Source organism: Canis lupus, chromosome 10 (genome assembly GCF_011100685.1).
Source record: "Canis lupus familiaris isolate Mischka breed German Shepherd chromosome 10, alternate assembly UU_Cfam_GSD_1.0, whole genome shotgun sequence".
NCBI classification, from domain to species: domain Eukaryota; kingdom Metazoa; phylum Chordata; class Mammalia; order Carnivora; family Canidae; genus Canis; species Canis lupus.
The window spans coordinates 55,796,272-55,802,271 of record NC_049231.1 but is presented as its reverse complement, the minus strand read 5'-3'; positions in this window follow the sequence as shown (position 1 = coordinate 55,802,271).

The following is a 6,000-nucleotide window of genomic DNA, read 5'->3' as shown; positions in this document are numbered from 1 at the left end:
TTAGCTTTAGCCAGTCCAACCATTCAAATGCTAATATCTCCTGGTAACACCCTCACAAACATACCTAGAAATAATGGTTAGCCCGATATCTGGGCATCCCACAGACCAGTCAAAGTCACACATAAAACTAACCATCGTAGGCAACATCAGCATCTTACAGGCATTATTAGAAATACAATTCTTGGGCATCACCTCAGACTTACTGCAGCCTCACCTCTGGAGCAAGGTCCTGGAAATCTATGTTCTAACCTGTGCTCCAGGTGGGGTGCATGTACACGAATATTTACAAAGTGCAAACAGTTTTCAGTGGGCTGCTCTGTCCCCTCCCTATAATGCCCTAGTGTGCTCCCATCCTTCAACATGCTTTATACGGAGGCTTTCTAAAACACTCTGCTTGAGTCTGTTTCCAGAACCCATGTGGGAGTCCATCAAGGGACTGTTGTTTGTGGGGGCTGTGGATGAAGCTTGTATATGTGAAGGTGTCCATATAATGTGGGGCAGGAAGAGAAGGGCAGTGAGCCACAGGCTGGGGCCTATGACTTTCCTGTTCTGCAGTTCTAAATTTGAACCTGTCTGCTGGGTCATTTTGAAGTTGTATTTATTGAGAGAGCATGTTTTATTTGACTGTTTGCTAGCTTGATTTATACCATGTAGACGTTCAGATATATGGTATGAGGGCCTCTATCTGTGCTCTTGGCCCAGGCCTGCAGATGGTTAAGGTTGGGCCTGTCTGATATATTTTTTAAAAGATTTTATTTATTTATTCATGATAGACACACACATACAGAGAGAGAGAGAGAGAGAGAGAGAGAGAGAGAGAGAGGCAGAGGGAGAAGCAGGCTCCATGCACGGAGCCCAATGTGGAACTCGATCCCTGGACTCCAGGATCATGCCCTGGGCGGAAGGCAGGTGCTTAAACCACTGAGCCATCCAGGCTGCCTCTGAATTTTTAATGTTGGTTTCCCTGTCTGTATTCTCTATGGAGGTGGAATATTCTCTACTGGGTCTGATTTGACTCTCCCTCCATTGCCCTCTGCAGTGCCTGGCATTAGTGTCTTAGCAAATGTGTACCAAATGGCGAATAAATGAATGAATGCCTTTTTGAAGGTTGTGGTTGCCAGGGAAAACTTTGTAGGGAAAATGCTGGGCCCACTTGGTTGTTCCTTAGGTAGGATCAGTGAGACCATTGCAGACAGATGGAGTGTCTTCAAGCAGGCGACAGTCTCCTATCATCACCTAAATTGCTAGAATTAGGGAAAATAAAGGGACTATAACATCAACATGATGTCATTTAGTGGAACTTATTCCTCAGATGAAGCAAACCTAAGTGAGCTTTAAAGTCTAAGCAAGGTAGGAAAGAGAGCTGAACATCATAGATTAATTAGAAGTAATGAAAACAGCTGTCAAACTAGTCTGAAACCTTGGCTTACTACAATTAAATGTTCAATACAAACTAATTAAATTAGCAGTTCCCAGGTGTTGGCTTTACAGGCAATATAAATTATGCATCGAGGCAGAAAGCTCTGTCCATACCAAGGCCTTATTTTGGTGGTTCTTCTCGTTTTATGGTTTTCTATGTGGCATTTCTTCTGGTTTCATGGTAATGCCTCATGTTAGATCTGTCACAAGGAAGCAGCATAATTGAACAATTGTACGTGGGTGCTGAATATTTAAATAGGTTCATATTTTGATTTTCTTCTCTCTCTGTGAAATTCTTCTTTTATGAACAAAGGCCAGATCTCACAGATATTCTCAAATCTTGTTGGCTCAATACATTTCAGAGACGCTGGAAAACAAAAGCTTTATAAATACAAGATGTATTATTAATGCTTGCTGCTGCGAAACGCTGATAATAAATAGGAGCTGACTGCATCCACTGCAATTTCTCACTGAATTTTGATGGTTGGGGAAGAGCATGGATTTCTAAGTAGGCTAAAAACAGATTTTCTTGGTTTCTGTTTTTCTTACCAACACTAGGTCCAGTCTCCATCCGTGGCTCTTACTCTTGGTGGCCTAATGCATTTCTTTGGACTACTCTTCAATTGTCATTTTCATAGGAACACCTGACATCTGGACTGTTCTTGAGAGGTCCTTCTTTTTTCTTTCTTTGTCTAAACATTTCACCTGATTGTCTTCATAAAGTTGATGGTTTGTAAGATTCAGCCAACCAACCAGTAATCATTAAGAACCATACTTTGTGTGTCAGACTGTGGGCCAGGCTGGCAGGAAACTGTGAAGTAGAATGAAAACTGCCGTCTATTCTGGTTCACACAAAACCTGCAGTCTGACCGAGAGCGAGATTTGGACACATAGGTGAAATTAAATTGAATTATGAAAATCATGTGTGCTGAGAGCCAGTTACACTATGCAAAAGTAGGCAAGCATTTCAGGAGAGAGTTGTTTCCAGCTGAGGTGATAAGGGGTGGTCTATGTCCATGTCCATGCTGTTCAGCATCATTCCAGCATCCCTGAGCAGTGTTCTTCAAACTGTACTGACACTGAGTTAGAGTCAGAAAAATATTTTATGTCACAACCGTTCATATATCTGGGTGTGATTCACACTGCAACTGAAGATTCCCCAGACAATACTGAACCCTTTCTGTGGTATTTGTCTCGTGTATTCTTTTATACTCAATGAAAATACTTCGTTTCATGAAAAACAATGCAAGCTGCAGTCTCAATAAATTATTAAATGCCTCGCTAATTAGTTGCCATCCACAATCCAAAAAATATGACTTTAGAGGCCTGACTTAAAAATCCGACAGTTACTTTCCACTGTACAACCTCCCCTACCCCCTATCTACACCCTCCCGTGATAGGAAGCTTATGGAATCATCAGGGCCTCTGCCGTGGAATAGCGAGGGGTAGTTCTTGGTGTTCAGGATGGGTGTTCCTTCGACAGCATTTGAGGACCTCTCGCTTCCACACCCCATTAGGCCAAGTTAGGGTTGCTTGTGTGGAATGCATGAGTATGGGAGAGCTGTGGAACCCCTTTGCCAAACTGACCCGTAGCCAGTTAGTTGTTTCACATGTTTCAATTAGATTCTAGATGGTTATTTAAGGGTAAATAGTAGGATGTGCAAATAGGTGGGGAATGTCAGAGGAGGATTTTAATAATATTTCTATGCCCTTGAGGAATTTATTCTCATTGAATAAGGTGATTATTCCTTAGTATCACTTGAATATTAATATATCTTCCAGAAATCTTTTTCTGTACAAATATAACTGATGGTAATTGCTTCTTAGGATATCAACAGTGTTTGGCTGGAATAATGTTTCATTAAATGTTATCATTTGTTCATTTACTTAACCATTCACAAAGAATTTCCTATATTTCAGGCCTTCTGCTTTGATCTGGGTTATCATGTCCCGACATATGACTGCACCAGAATCTGGGGAGAGGCATGTAAAAGACATTCCATGAAAGTACTGTGGGGAGGTTTCTAGTAGGGGCTGTGGCCACAGAGATACAACCCTCAGCTTCCTGTGGAGGTCAGGGCAATTTCTTGAGGAAGGTTACTGTATAAAGAAAGAGCCAGAGTTCGCCAGGAAAAGAGACTGAACTTTCCAGGGGAAGGGAACAGCACGGTGAAGCATCAAAGACAAGAACAAGCCCAGAGCTGCAGCTGACTCGCTTGGTGAGGGGAGGGGGAGAGAAAGAGAGAGAGGGTTTGGAGAAACGTGCCAAGGTGAGGTGACAAATGGCATTTATGTCACTCTGAGGCATTTGGACTTTGTCCCTGGAGAACTGGGAGGTGATACACTGAGGAATTATAGTAAAGGGGTAATATAATTAGAATTCATATTTTGAAAATACTATTTTGGTAAGTCGTGTATTTCTAAAAATTTATTGTGGTGTCCTAGGGCCTCGTGTACCAAGCACATACTTTCAGAGTGAGGAAAGAGGGTGTACAGTGTAGACCAGTGTTTCTCAAACTTGAGTGAGCTTCAGGACCACCTGGAGCGCTTGTTAAAATACGGGTTGCAGGGACCCACCCACAGAGGTTCTGGATTAGTGGGTCTCGAGCAGGGCCCCAGAATCTGCATTTCTAATAGTTTCCCAGGTGATGCTGCTGCCACTGCTTGGGAGATCTCACTTTGCTAATTGAATGCTGTGGTTGGAAGAATAATGGCCCCCAAAGATGTCCATGTCCCAATCCCTGGAACCTACGAATGCATTATGCAAACTGAGGAAGGGGAATTGAGGTTTTGGATGGAGTTATTTGTAATTAATTTATTATTTAAGAAATCAATAAATGAAGGTTGCTAAAGAGCTGACCTTACAATGGGGAGAGAACTCTGGGTTATCCAGGTGGGCCCAGTATACTCACATGGTACTTAAAATCAGAAGAGAGCATTAAACGAGAGGCAGAGGGAGATATGCGCACTGAAGCTTATGCAAAGAGAAGTAATATTTCTGATTCTGAAGACGGAGGAAGGGGCCTGTCGGTGCAGGAATATGAGCTGCCTCCAGAGCAGGTAAAGGTAAGAAAATAGATTCTCCCCTTGAGACTCCCCTTGAACACAGGCTTGCTGACACCTTGTTTGCAGCCCACTAGGATACGAGTCTAATCTACAAAAGTGTTAGATGATACAAGTGTGCTACTGTGAGCCTGTAAATTTGTAGTAATCTGTTACAGCAGCAAAAGGAAGTGAATACTAATGCCACCAGGTACTGTGGTGGGTACTCGGTGGCTTGATGGTGAGAACTGACTCAGTCAGTGGTCCCCAGCTTTCCTAGTTTTTGCTCTCCTTTTCAAGTCAGGACCAACCGAGGAAGTCAAATATGCTTCGCAAGCTAATCATGAAAATGCCCCCTGCCTGCAGCTTCGCTTTACCAGTAATCTTGAACAAGACCAACACGAAGACTTTCCTTTTTCCCTCCCCACTGTGAGACATTTCCACTCTCTTACCTGCCTTGGAACCTCTGCTAGTCATATGTGATGGTGGCTGACTCTTTTGCTAGAGCAAGTTCTGAATACATAGCCTCTGTCCTCATCTGGGTGGTCTTTGTTGATTTCTGCAAGAGGTGGTTCTCTATTTTTTTCTTTCTTACTTGTGGATTATTCTAATGTGGTTGTCAGCAGAAGGGGATTTCGCCTTCTCCCCCACTCTACTCCCTCCACAAACCCAGAGACACTGGCAATGTCTGGAGATAATTTTGGTTGTCAAGACAGGGATGCTGTTGGCATTTTATGGTAGAGGCCATTGTAGGATGCTGCTACACCTCCTTCAATGCACAGAACGCCTCCAACAACAAATAGTCTGGTTAAAAAAATGCTGGTAGTCTGGTGTTGAGCAACTGGTATAATGGTAGGAATTTCTGGCCTCCGGAGAATAGAGAGGGGTGTGTGTGTATGTGTGAATGGTCTTAAAATTTTTTTTTTTTAGTTTTAATTTTTAAAAAAGATTTACTTATTTTTGAGGGAGAAAGAGAGAGCAAACAGGAACAGGTGGAGGGGCAGAGGGAGGCAGAAAGGGAGAGGGAATCTCCACCTGATTCTTGCTGAGCACAGAACCCAGTTCTGGGGCTTGATCCCACAACCTGTGAAATCATGACCTGAGCCAAAACCAAGAGTTGGTTGCTCAACTGAATGAGCCAACCAGGTACCCCTGGAGGGTTTTTTTTTTTTTTTTTTTTTTTTTAGTTAGTGGGACAGAACTACTAAAATAAGGTGGCCAGCAATCTGACTCTATTCACTTTTACTAGATTTGGTTTAATAGCAAAGACAGCCCTTAACTTCTGCTTCTAAAAAAGAATAGGACCTCCTTTGCCCTGAAGGAGCAGGAATGTCTAGTGTTGGATTTTTGTTCCTCTGCTTAATAACGAGAGATTTATACTGTATGTAAAAATGTGCTAATATATTTACATCTATTATCTCCACATAAACCTATGAGATGGGGCTATCACATGCAATTTGCATGTATGAGTTGTGGAAATGCTCTCTCTCCTTCCCAGGTATATCGTACACGTGGACACACAGAAATGTATCTGCTTCT